Raw genomic sequence first — 13,836 nt, 5'->3', positions numbered from 1 at the left:
CATGTTTAATTTAGCATATAGGTTGAGTCGGAACGGTAGATTTCCATGATGATATTGCTCTATAACTGTCTTTTTGCTTAAGCCTTGCAATAAACTGTTATTCTTTTAGCTTTGTCTTTTGCATAATCTACGAGTTAATGTTTAATTTAGCTGAACGAATAGACTTGACCTGAAATTTTGGCAAGCTACTTATAATTTCTAAGTTTTAGAGCCGTATAAACTGGTGTCATTTGTGACCAGTTTCTTGTAGGATTGTGAGTAGTTACTCCTTGCATATCATGTATCATTAATTTGCACGTATATGAAATTCAATTGCTTTTTGCTGTCATACATTCGGGTTAGTGGTTGGTGTCACATGCAGGGGGGTGCTTACAAATCCCCTTTCTTTCATTTTTACCCATTTAACTCCACATTAGCCAAATTTGCCAGTTGACCTTTAGCTACATCCAAATTTAGCCTGCCTTGTCGAGCTAGTTTAGATTGTTGTTTTGCGGTATATATTTCATTGTATCAAATTTTGGTTCATATCATATTGATTCGGAGTTGGTATTTATTGAAGAAAAGGGAGTTGATGAAAAAAGACGTGGAAAAAGAAATGAAAAAAAAGAAAAAAAAGAGAATCGAAAAAAGAAATGAAAAATCAAAAAAAAAATGATGTGAAAAGAAGAAACCGAAAGAAAAACAAAATGCAGTTTGTTGACGGTTTCTGCTCCTATGCTTTATTTACATTTATTGAGGAGTGAGTTCAGTTTGGTTTGGTGAGTTTTATGCCAAATGAAGGGCATGTGTTTATTTCATAATTGAGTTGGAAATGGATGTTGATATATGGTTCTGTTTAGGTACTAGCTTGGCCACCTATACCTCCACATTCCCATAAATGTTTTGCCTTTTCTTACCCATTGCCTCACTTTACCATATTTTTGTAAGCCCTCGGCTGTGACAGGACCTCGTTTGGTTGGAATGTGTGTACGGTAGTTAGAATTGTCTATCATATTAGTTGCATGCATGTTTATGTAGGTCGTAGTTTAGGTGAGCGACTATCTTTCTTTCTCTCTTATACATATATATGCTTACCCTTTGCTTCATGAGAGAAAGAGTGACCCGTGAGAGTCCATCATTAAAGGTCTTGCAAGGTCGACGTTCGACTTTATTTATAAACATCTTACAACTCGTTTGCATTTGACTGTTTAGCTATAAGTTTTAGTTTGCTTGCATTAAATTGGCTTAAGCGGGCATTTGTAGCTAGCTCTGAGTTATCATTTCCGTTCCATTAGCATATAGTTTTGAGTTTACTCGAGGACGAGTAAAGGTTTGGTTTGGGGAGATTTGATACGTGCCTAATGTACGGTCTTTTTGGCCTATTTCAGCACGTATTTCCATGCATTTATATACTGTTTTTATAGTATTTTGCCCCGAATTGGCTACTTTGGTGTATTTTGTCCTTTTTGTAGGAATAATCGCGGAAGTAGCGAAACCATGCTCTATTCCGTCCATTTTGCATGCATTTGGAGGAAGAGTAGATTTGGAGCGGGAAATGTTGCTGTCTTGGGATGCGTGAAGGTGTTTCGGGAGCTAAAAGGACAAGTCAAAGTCAAATTAACGAGAATTGTAGCTGCTGAAGTCAATTATCACTCGATCAAGTGCTATTCTAGTCGATCGAGTGGCTTTAGGTTGAATAATCAGTCGATCGAGCTCTAGCCTAAGTCGATCGACCAGTTTCTTTATGCCCTTACTCGATCGAACAGTTTCCTTAGTCGATCGAGCTGTTTCCTGGCTGAGTTTGCTCGATCGAGTACTTTCTCTACTCGATCGAGTGTACTTTGCTACGGGTTGGGCTTTTTAGTCTAAATTCCGTCATTAGGTTTAACCTTTACTCCTAATTTCTTATAAATAGGAGTAAGGGTTGTCATTTGTAATCATCCAGTAATCCAATAATTCTGGGATCACGTTACTTTCCCTATCATTGCTACTGTTACTTTTGCTCTCATTTTCCGGATCCTTAATTTCAGTAATTTCTTCTCTCTTTTCTCTCTTTTCTCTCTTTTTATTTTAATGTTTATTATTCCCTCTCCCTATTTATTTATTGTACTTATTTATTCCATGTCTAGCTAAATCCCCCTGGTATGTTAGGATTAGGGAAGCCGTGGTAGCGATGCCTTAACTGTATTAAATAGATTAGTCTTGCGATAGGAATTGTATTGGGCAATTTAATTGTTATCCGGTCGAATGAATGCATGCAGGAGACCATAAATTTAGTTAACCCCGACCTAGATCGAAAGATTGGAAGGGAAGGCTTGCTTAATTACAATAGGGTATTGCAGTGAGGGCGAAAGTTAAGTCATTTTACACTCTAGGGCGGTTTAAGGACCGAAAGGTGACGACCATAGCTCTTCCTATCAATAGTCTAATCGCCTTAATATTCCTGATATAATAGATCCGATAGCTGCCACGGTGGACCGACTCTTAGCATACTTCTTTCTCTTACTGTTTATTCATTTCCCTTCCCTCAATCATTAGTATAGTTAAATCAATTCAAATCCCCCAGTTTCTGTGACACCCTGACAGACCAAATTAGACAGATAGATAGCAACTTAGCCTCCCTGTGGAGATCGACCCTACTTGCCGCTGACTTCGTTAGCAGTAATCTAGGTATTTTATTTTTGGTACGAAACGACAGTATCAGCCCTCTCAATGTGCACGGTCCCAATCTTACAAGGTATTGAAAAACTCCCCGGGTCTTCAAGCTTTTGAGGAGCCTCATTCATGAGAATTGCACTACACTCTTTGGACAAGTTCACCGTAGTTGTCGGGCTCAAGGAGTTTTTGTTTGAGATGAGCTCCTTCAAGAACTTTCCATAGCTTGGAATCTCCTTTACGGCATCAATGAAAGGCATAGTAATGTTGATACCCTTCATCATATCCATGAACTTCCCATACTTTTGTTCAAGTTTGGCTCTTGCCAACCTTTGTGGAAAGGGAACCGGTGGTACATAAGTTCTTACCACTTGTTGTTGAGGCTCTTCAACCACCCTTGTTGGTTCATCAATCACTTTTGGAGTTTCCACAACAATTTCCACGAGTTCCTCTTCTCCCTCCTTTTCTTCAATTACCTTAGGAGGTTCAACCACAACTTGAGGTTCAATGACATTACCCGGTCTACTACTCTTCCTTTTCTTGACAAATTCCCGGTCTTCCAAATCTCTACCACTCCTCAAGTAGATAGCATTCATGGTTTTCGGATTTTCCTCGGTTTTACCCGGGAATTTCCATTGGGAGGCTTGTAGTTGGCTCATTTGGGTAGCCAATTGGGAGATTTGGTAGTCCGTTATCCGTTGAGAAGCTTGCATTTGGGTCCTAAGTTGGTTCATGGATGAGGTTGTCTCGTCATGTTTTTGAGTGGAATGGTTGATGAATTGTGTTTGAGTATTGACAAGTTGGTTTTGTGAAGTCATCAATTGTTCCATCATGAGTTCCAAGCTTGACTTTGGTTGGGTGTTTTGTTGGAAAGGTTGGGTGGTTTGTTGGAAAGGTGGGTTGGTTGGTGGGTTGAGTGGTTGAAATTGTTGTTGTCTTGGTTGGAAGGTTCTCCCTTGGAAACCCGGTGGACCTTGGTTGAATGTAGTGTTTTGTTTTTGAGTTTGGAAGTTTGGTTGTTGTGACTTTTGTTGGAAGGTTGGGTTTTGGACATTTTGAGAGCCATAGGAGAAGTTTGGGTGGGCTCTCAATCCGGGGTGATATTGGTTGTTGTTAAATGCTTGCTTGGCCGGACTAGACTCCCATATCCCGTTCACTTGCTCCATACAACTTCCATCTCCAACCACTAAAGGACACTCATTGGGTGGGTGTCCTTGGTCTCCACAAAGCTCACAACTATAGACTTGGTTCCTCATAGAAGAATTGCTAGATGTTTTGCTTGAGCTCATCAAGGCAACTTGTTGCTTAAGCTCTTCTATCATCTCTTTCACTTCCACATTGTTGGCCGATTCGACCGTTGACTTCCCCTTCCTCTTGTGCCTATCATTGTTCCAATGAAAGGTACGAGAAGCCATTTCTTCAATAAGCTCTTTCGCCGTCTTGTGATCTATCTTATCCAATGCTCCCTTCCCCGAGCCGGAATCAAGGTTCATCTTCATCTCATTGTTTAACCCTTCAGAGAAATTGTTGATGAGCTCATCATCCCCAATACCATGGTGAGGACATAGCCTTTGGAGGCCCTTGTACCTCTCCCATGCTTCATAGAGGGTCTCATCTTCTTGTTGGGTGAGCCCTTGGAGCTCACTCTTGATCCTTGCGGTTCGTTGGGGAGGGAAATACTTGTTGAGAAAAGCCTTAGAGACATCGTCCCAAGTCCGAAGAGAGTCGGGTTCGCAAATTTTAAGCCATTCCTTGGCACTTCCCCTCAAAGAGTAAGGGAAAAGCCTAAGGCGTACGGCATCCTCCGTCACTCCATTGGCCTTGAACATGTCACAACTATCCAAGAACTCGTTGAGATGCTCGTTGGGGTTTTCGGTGGCTCCCCCTCCGAATTGATTCCCTTGGACAAGTTGAAGCAAGGTGGCTTTCACATCGAAATTGTTGGCTTGAATGGGTGGTTTGACGATACTCGGATTCACCACCTTTTTAGGAGCCAAGTTGTCTCTCATAGGAACCGCGGCCATTGTTACTTCCGTTTCCGGTGTTGCAAAAGGATTTTCGAAAGCTTCAAAGACCCGTGGTTCTTCTTGAAGGTCCTCAATTACTGGATTTTCTTGAGGAATCGGTGTTTCTATAAGCCCTCTTCTACGGAGTGAATTTAGTCTTCTCGCGGTTGCTTCGATCTCGTGGTCAATCGGACGAATTGGTTGACCTCTTCGAGCTCTCCTAACCATGCAAAAAGTCCTACACACTTAAGATAGGGATTAGTAACAAAAGACTTAGTCTAAACAAGAACGAAAACAATTAATATCTAGCCGAACTCCCCGGCAACGGCGCCAAAAACTTGATGGTTATCAAATAATACCTCGCAAGTGCACGATTTTATCGTTGTACACTATTAAGGGTCGATCCCACAAGGAGCTAGGAAGACTACTAATCGTTTTAACTCTATGGTTTAGCTAAGTCGACAATAAAGGGAGAAGGTTATGCTAGAACTACTAACAACAAGGTAATACAAAGTAAATAAGAAATAGGAGAAAAATCAAGATAGAATAAATGGTTGTAAATCAAATATTTTAAAATTCTAAGACTCGGTTCTTCCCAAACAATTCGTAATTCCACACAATCGAATCTCTTGGCTAATCACAAGGGTAGAAAGGTGAGGAGGTGACGACTCTAATTCGCCTAAGACCCCCCTCTCGGGTTCGAAATAGGACACTAGTACTACCCACCAACCCCCCTCTCGGGTTCGAAGGTCGGAATCCCTAGCTCAATACCCGACTACCCCAAAAACATGCATTTTCCCAAGGTAGTCCAATATTTGCTAAGGTCATTAAGCCCCATCAATTCCCGGGTCATCCCACTCCCTCTCTCGAGGGTCGATTTCAAACGCTAGATTAGAGGTGTCCTACCCCGGTTCTCCCTTTCGGTCTCAACCAAGGTTAACAATCGGGTCAAATCTCGGGTATCCAAATCACAACCTAACCAACTCTCGTTGGTGGTCAAGGGTCGTAAATCAACACTACCCAAAAGTCAACCCATAAACCATGTCAATCCTCTAACCTACCCTCACCAATTTCCCCAAATAATTAGCCTTTATGAAATTTAATTAGAGAAATTACTCATGTTGGGTCAAACCGAGCCCTAGTGGAAGACTACTCACTAATCATGGTCCTAATTGCAAAATAAACAATAAAGATGGAAACTTTGGTCACAAACATGGTGGGAAGATGAATCTTACTACTAATCATGCAACAAATTCAACAATAGTTAAGAGAGAAAGAGATTTTATCTAATAACAAGATTAACTAATCCAAAAGGCACAATCTTTAACCAAATCAACTCAAAGATTAAGTCTTTGAGGACAACTATCCAAGGATGAACAAATAAAAGAGAAACAAAGGAAAAAGGAAAAATGAAAAGATGAACAATGATGAAATCAATAACAACAAACAAACAACAACAACAATAATTTTAACATAAACAATCAAACAAACATGAAGGAAGAACAAAATGTAAACAAATGAAAATAAGGAGAGGAATAATACCAATCCAAAGCAAGAAAGGAAATAGTATAGAATAAATAAGGATAAACTTTCAATCTTGTTCTTACAACCCAACTTCAATCCCCAATTAATTGAAGAACTAGCTTAATTAGGGAATGATTAACAAAATAATTAACAAAGTTTGAAATTTGAAAGGGTAAATATTCTGGATCTAGGGTTCTGTGTACAAAGGGGTTTAAGAGGGGGTATTTATAGGTTCCACAAGGATTAGGACAGAAATTGAAATGGGCTTTGAAACACGCATACGCACTCCCGGCCGGTCAACCGCCACGGTGCTTTGGCGGCTGGGAGATCTCTGAATTTTGAACGAGTTTTGAAGTCATCAGGTGTGCACGGCCGGTCAACCGGCCGCCGGTCCCCGACCGGTGGGGCACCCTTGACTTCAATCTTGACTTTGGCTTTTGGAGGACTCCCGGTAGCTTTGCCAGCTTCTGGCCATTTGACCTACTGGGAGATTCCCGTAACTTTCTTCATTTCTCAAGCTCATATGTCTTCCCAGTGGCTAGCCGTCACGGCCACCTACCGGTGGGGATGCTTCTTCCTTACTCCTTCCTTCATTTCCATGTAAATGTACTCCCGGTAATGCCGTGCCTCTACCTACTGAGAATACTCCTCAAAGATTATTCCCTTCATCTTTCATGCATAGCATTAGAAATCCCGTCTTCCTAGCTTCAATTCGCCCGTTCCCGCCTCAATTTCTGCAAGGGGGCCATAGTGTCATAGTAAAGGGAATCGGGACAAGAATTTAGAGAAAGGGAGTACAAAACCGACTCAAACGGAGTCGAATATGCATGAAAATAGAGGGAAAAAGAGTGCAAAATGGTCCTATATCAATTGGCATCCCGTACGCCGGTTGAATTACCCGGCCGGTGGGGGGCTGCACAACCCCAGAATTGTGGACGGTATCATCTTGGCAGAATTCGGTTTCGTCAGTCACAAATACTTCTTGTTGTTTCGACATCTTCTTAGCTTTTTGGGTGGGTTTTTTTTTTTTTTTTTTTTTTTTTTTGGGAATGAATGTGACTAGCTTCTAGTATCTCTTCCCATAGACGGCGCCAATTGTTCCGGGTGTAATTCCGAAGCAAGTATTGTTACCACTCGTGGCTTGTAGAACGATGTCTTTGACTGAATCCTCCTTTCGGTCTCCTGAAATGATGAACAAACTGAGGGCTTGGCTTTGGCCAAGCGTACTCACTCCGACGCCCAAGTCAGTGAACTTAAAGAGATAAGTTATGTGTTACTTGGCTAAGTATATATTGTAGAGAGATAAGGAAGATATTACCAGATTATAGGGTATTTAGGTTATGATTCTGGGATCCTTTCCTCAATGAGGGTTGAGGAGTATATATAGACTTTCACCTTTTGTCACGTAGTGGCCAAGTGACTAGCAGGTGGAAAGACCGTTCTACCCTCGGCCGATGGACCCATGGCAGGCCGGCCGAGGGGTCTTGGATATGAGTACGCGGATATGTGCCCCGGCTGGATCGTTGTCTGGCCGAGACCCAAAGTGACAGGCCGACAGGTTGCGTCGGCTAGGCTGTCAAGGTGTTGACTTGCTGTGGATATCTTTGACCTTGCTCAATATGTTGACTCGGTCAGCGGGTGCAGAATATGCCCCATCAGACGTAAAGGGATATAATAATTATTTAATATGTTATAAATTAAAAGGGTAAAAAGGTAATATTACCAAGAATCAGGTACTTGGAATGTAGCTTATTTTGGTAAAATGACGTAAAAGGTAATATTTCATTTTAGGTAGCTTATTTAGGCAAAAAAGCTACTTGCCAAACACTTGCAGAAAAATAAGCTACCTGAAATTTTTATAAAAAAAACTACTTCAGTCAAAACAGGTACCTGAAATGTCTTACCAAACAGAGCTTTAATACCCTTCCAAATCCCCTATTTACTAAATGAATAGGCAAAACTCCAACTTTTCCCGCCTAAAACATATTTCCTAGAATAGTGTTTGGAATTTTTCTTTAACATATATTATAGGTGTGTACATGATAAGTTATAAATGTATTTAAATATTTATAACATGTAATATTTCACATTCTGCAAAAATTTATCTCCGATTTTTTTAGGATAAGGAAATTCTTTTTTTAAAGAACTTAATGATAAAATTTATTGACTTTTTAGTAAGAAGTTGTTGCGGCTAAAAAATATGGTATTAGTAAATATTTGTTAAAAGTCATTGACTTTTTATGATAAAAATTTGCAGCTAAAAAATATGTTATTAGTAAATATTTGTAAATTAACATTATTAATTTCTCAGTAAAAAAACAAAAAAAAAAATACTCATTTTATTACTTCTTACGATTTAAATTTTTATTTATTTCTCCAATCTAAATACATTAAGGAGAAACATGAAAAATAAGTGAATTGTCAATTTAAATTCTATAAATAATACACTAGAAAGTAAAACTCTATAAATACATGCATATATTGCACGGGGTCTATATTAGTAACTCTTTAAATACCGCGCATTCATTGCGCGACATCTAAACTAGTTTGATATTAATTTAGAAATTAGAGAATAAATTACACATGAATCAATGTAGTTAATGCATGTATTAAGTATTTATTTCCTTTTTTTAGTTCCTTAAATACAACTCATTGGATTGTAATTAATGCATGTATTAAGTATTCTTGAAAGATGGTGCTGATGACCTGGGTTCAAATTTTACCGGCGTCAAAATTGCTCTTATAACTCCTTTTACGCACAAAAAAAATCTTCTATTTTTTCCTTAATTAATTAAAAAGGGTGTGACCTTGATTCTAAGACATATGACGTAATTAATTTTTAAGCACCAATTCTTAGTACGGAGTACAATAATTCTTGTATACCAATTCTTGTATCAAACAACCACTTTTTTTATTCAAATATGTATTGAAGTTAAACAACTTTTAATTATCGTTTTTAATTATGAGAGTGGTAAATATGCATGCGTTATATTATTGAATTGATGATCAATTTATGGTAAAATTATCTTACATGAGACATATTATTCTTGAAGGAGTAAGCTTTCTGAGACACGGTCTTTCATTAAGTTTATTGAGAGACAGACTATTTCACAATTTTAAGAAAAAATGGTAGTAGAGGACATAGGTGATAAAATAGGTACAAATCATGGTTAAAGATAAAATGGGTACATTTATTATATAAATAAGTACGAATTACTATGTTACGATCAACAATAAAAGGGTCACGAAAAACAAATAAATGAATACGAAAGATTGGTCTTTCAATAACTTAGTGAGAAACCGTCTCTTCCAAATTTTTGTGTTTTTGAAGAGTGTGATAAATCTTTTGCACTTGAGTTACTATGTCTCAATAATTACAGAAAATAAGATGGCGCCATATTAGTCGTAACAAGTGCTCGTTACACCTCTTACATCAATTTTTTTTTTTTGACAACAATGAACACCTTATATTAAAAGACAAGCAAATACAACAAGGTTAGCCTGTTGCTAGGCTTACAGACCATAGAGGGTGTAGTACAAACAAAGTACGGATCCGAAAGACAGAGTGCCGTACAATAATTGGTACTGGCAATTTGTTTGCCAGAACAGAGGATAATTTTCGACATGAAATACGAAAGGAAACGTGGCTATAATTCTTCTGTTGAGCATACTGCATAGCCCAAATGAGTAGACGTGTGGATGCAACAAACAACGATCGCGCCCGAATTGTGTTAGAAACTGAGTCACCCAAAGCAGAATCCAAAATAATACCAGTGAAGCACTGTATTGTCGCATCTTGCTGGATTGAGAGTGAAATGTAAACAACCTGGTCGCTTTGAGGATTGCAAATTCCTGCCATTTTGATAGGAGGAAGACAAACAACATGCGGTTCAAAAGATGACCTAATTAGATGTAGCTGAGAAGTGGAACTTACCAGATTACCAATGAGATGGTAAATAGCTGCCGGCTGGACCGGATGATTTTGGAAAACAACTAAATTCCGAGAGTTCCATATTGCACGGAGTATACAACAAAAATATATCAAGCCGGAGTCCTTTTGCAATCCGAAAGATTGACGTGCCAGATAAGTTAAAAAATCCGCAATCCATGTAAGAAAGGGAATGAAAGGATTCGCCATGGCATTAATACCAAGCCAAGAAGATTTCCATAAGTGATGTGCTATCGAACACGATCTAAAAAGGTGATCCATGGACTCATGTGAAGAGTGGCAAAGGTGACACTCTTGGGCCACATTCAAACCTCGTGATAACAAGTTTACATTAGTGGGTAATATATTGTGCGCCATTTTCCAAAGAAGGATCGATAACTTGCGTGAGAGCGTCTTTTTCCAGACAATGTTCCAAGGAAACTGGTGCAGCCTAGAACGAGCTGAAGAAGCAGCTGGAGTTTGTGACCAAAGAAGAAAATATCCCGACTTAGCTGTATAAACACCATCCTCAGTAAACTTCCAATAAATAAAGTCATCAATATCAGGGGCTGGAGGTTCCATAGCAATGATGTCCTTTGTAGTTTTAGAAGCAAAATAACGGTAGAGCAAGGTTGGATTCCAGTCCCCCGAATCCAAGATAAAAGATGGTAGAGGCGGTAGAGTCTCTGGAACGGGTGTATTGATAGTTGGTAGTTCTCCATTCACCCATCGACTTGACCAAATATCAACTAACTTACCACTACCCACTTTCCAGCAAATGGCGTCTTTTGTCAAATCCACTGCATGGCAAATACCATTCCATGCATAAGATACATTCGAAACCACCGACCTAGATCTCGGAATAGGCAGATCCCTCCGATATTTAGCATTCCAAAATTTTGCAAGTAAAGTAGTCGGTCTTGAAGTGATACGCCAGAAATTTTTGAGGAGTAAGGATTGATTGAGCAAGAAAGTATTCTTAATACCAAGTCCACCATATTCCTTGGGAGATTGCAGAACCTCTCGACGAAGCCAGTGAATTGTATTTTTGTTCCAATCATTACGCCACCAGAAAGCGACAATCAAAGCGTCGATTTTACGGCATACAGCATGTGGAATAGGAACACAAGACAAAATATGATTAAGAGAGGCTAATAGAATAGACGAGATAAGAACAAGCTTACTCGACTGGCTTAGATGAAGTGCTGTCCATGAAGTAATGCGTGTAGTAATCTTGTCAATTAAAGGAAGAAGCCGTTCTGATTTTTTCCGCGAGATATCAATTGGAACTCCCAGATAATCTCCAAAAGAAGTAACCGTGGGCATCTTCAGGATAGACGTAAGATGGCTCCGGAAATCCGTTGGTGTATTCGGACTGAATTTAATGTATGATTTGTCCAGATTAATCATTTGGCCAGACCCAACTTCAAATTCCTTGAGTAAATCGCGCATAGCTTCAAAAGAATTATTAGTAGCTTTACAGCATAGAAGAGCATCATCCGCATAAAATAAATGCGATAACGTAGGCGCATATCGTGAAATCTCTTGGACTTCTTAAAGATCACCGACGACTGTAAATACCATATATGCATTGCATGATTGTGACCGTTTTGAGATTTCTTAATATTATGAATGTCTATTCGCTTATTCAATTCATCAAATCAAATATTAAAGGGCAAATACCATATCTCCAATTATTTAATTTTGCTTGTTAAGCAATCTTTGGAAATATCAAACCAAATTAAAGGTTGGCAAGTTTGTGAGACCTGAATTTCAACTATTTATATAGACAACATTAAAATGTTAATAGACCTTATATAAGATATGTGATAAGATAATATCTAGACTTAGACCATCCACAATAGAGAGAAGTTTATTTTCCTCTTATTTTGTCTCACTCCCTCTAATTTTTGGACACCTCATTTTCTCTTTCATTCACTTTATTTCTCACCATCTCCATCCTCTTTCTTTTATTTTCTCACACAATAGAGAAGATTATCTTATGTTCCTCTCTTAACACTCTCTTTCCTCTAAGAGGACATCCTCTCTATTGTGAGGCACATGTTATATATCCTCTTAGCAAGAGAAAAGCTTACATTGGCCCTAGTGCCCACAAACCAATCACTATTTGTCTTGTGCATAATAATTCTTTTATTTTTATCTTTTATAGAATTTTGAGATTATTTAAAGTAAGAGAGGTAATATGAGATGATCCTCTCTATTGTGGGAAAAAAATAATGGAAGAGGGTGGTAATGGTGATGAGAAATGAGATTGATGAAAGAGAAAATGAGGTGTCGAAAAAATAGAGAAAGAGTGAAAAATAGGAGGAAGATAACATCCTCTCTATTGTGGATGCTCTAAGAGGATGTTCAATCCTCTCTATTGTGGATGCTCTTAGTATCACCTGATGTCAGTATAAGACCTTGATCATTTTGGTTTAATCTCAGCTCATTTCAGTTTAGCTCAGCTCAACTATATATTTAGTTTAGTTCAATTCAATTCAACTCAATTCTACTCAAATTAACTCTTAATTCAGATTGATCATTCAGTTTGATTAAGTTCAGTTCTTTTAAGCTAAAAGAAAAGAACTTAACGTAACACACTATAATACCTTATTGTAGGGGATTTTCTTAGGATATTGTATTTGACCACACACACAATAATAAAGACAAGAATAACAGGGACACAAATATAACGAGGTTCACCAAATTGGTTACGTCCTCACTGCCGTTGCACTAGGATTTTATTGATCACACTCGGAGATTACAATAAGAGTAATATACACAAGAGACTTAAAGACTGCTCTTATTATTACACTTATAACTCACTTATGAGGATTTGAAGGATGTTAAGAACTGAGCACTTCATCTCCTTTTATAGGCAGAACTCGTACTCTTCTACACGTTCTTAACTGCACAAGGAGCACCATTTTCTTCATGCTATAGTCAGCGCCCACCACTATGGACTTTTGCTATCTACAATTTATCTAGCATTAAATGCTCTTCATCAGTAGCGTTTCACAATTGTCAACAATAGACAATTCACCTTGTGTGTACACACTCCAAAATATGGAGGATCAGACTTAGACCTGGCAAACGGGTCAATCGGGTCGGGTTCGGGTCGGGCCAGTTTGGGTCGGATCATTTCGGGTTTCTCAAATTTTCGGGTTCGTTCGGATCGGGTCAGTTCATTTCGGGTTACGGGTCTTTTTCGGGTTTGTTGGTCGGGTGTGTTTCGGGTCAAGCGGGTCGGGTTAATTCGGGTCAGGCCATTTTTGGGTCAAAGATTAACAGAAGAGAGACATTTCAAGTCTATTAGGGTCAATTAAAGTTATATTTTGTCGGGTCATTTTCGGGTTGAGTGGTTTCGGATTGGTCATTTCGGGTCGGGTCTGTTACGGGTCCATGAAAGCTCGGGTCATTTTCGGGTCGGGTCGGGTCACCTCGGGCTTCGGGTGTCATTCGGGTTCAGCAATTCGGGTCTCGAGTCATCCTTTTCGGGTCGGGTTAATCGGGTCGGGTTGATTTTGCCAGGTCTAGGATCAGTACAACAATCTCCCACCTCCGACATCTTTTGGAGGTACCACTGAAAAACACCTCATTCACCCGATCCACCTAATAAAACCGCGTCTCCGCTCATGCCAAGTGCAAGAGCCCAATCGAGGTACTGTCCAACCTCGACCCATTATCATCCAAGTCTGTTCCCAACGGCAACCATACATGTCAGGCTTCATCCATCGCTCC

At 39.2% G+C, this 13,836-nt stretch overlaps 1 non-coding gene across 1 annotated transcript; it reads left to right on the top strand.

The window, feature by feature from the left end:
* Positions 1–4,182: 4,182 nt before the first annotated feature.
* Positions 4,183–4,289, top strand: LOC141658129 (small nucleolar RNA R71). The gene has a single exon (XR_012549033.1). It is a non-coding gene; the product is annotated as a small nucleolar RNA R71 (small nucleolar RNA).
* The last annotated feature ends 9,547 nt before the right edge of the window (positions 4,290–13,836 follow it).

The sequence above is a fragment of the Silene latifolia genome, chromosome 5 (genome assembly GCF_048544455.1).
Source record: "Silene latifolia isolate original U9 population chromosome 5, ASM4854445v1, whole genome shotgun sequence".
NCBI classification, from domain to species: Eukaryota; Viridiplantae; Streptophyta; class Magnoliopsida; order Caryophyllales; family Caryophyllaceae; genus Silene; species Silene latifolia.
The sequence above is the reverse complement of the archived record's forward strand: the minus strand, read 5'-3'. Positions and strand labels throughout refer to the sequence as shown.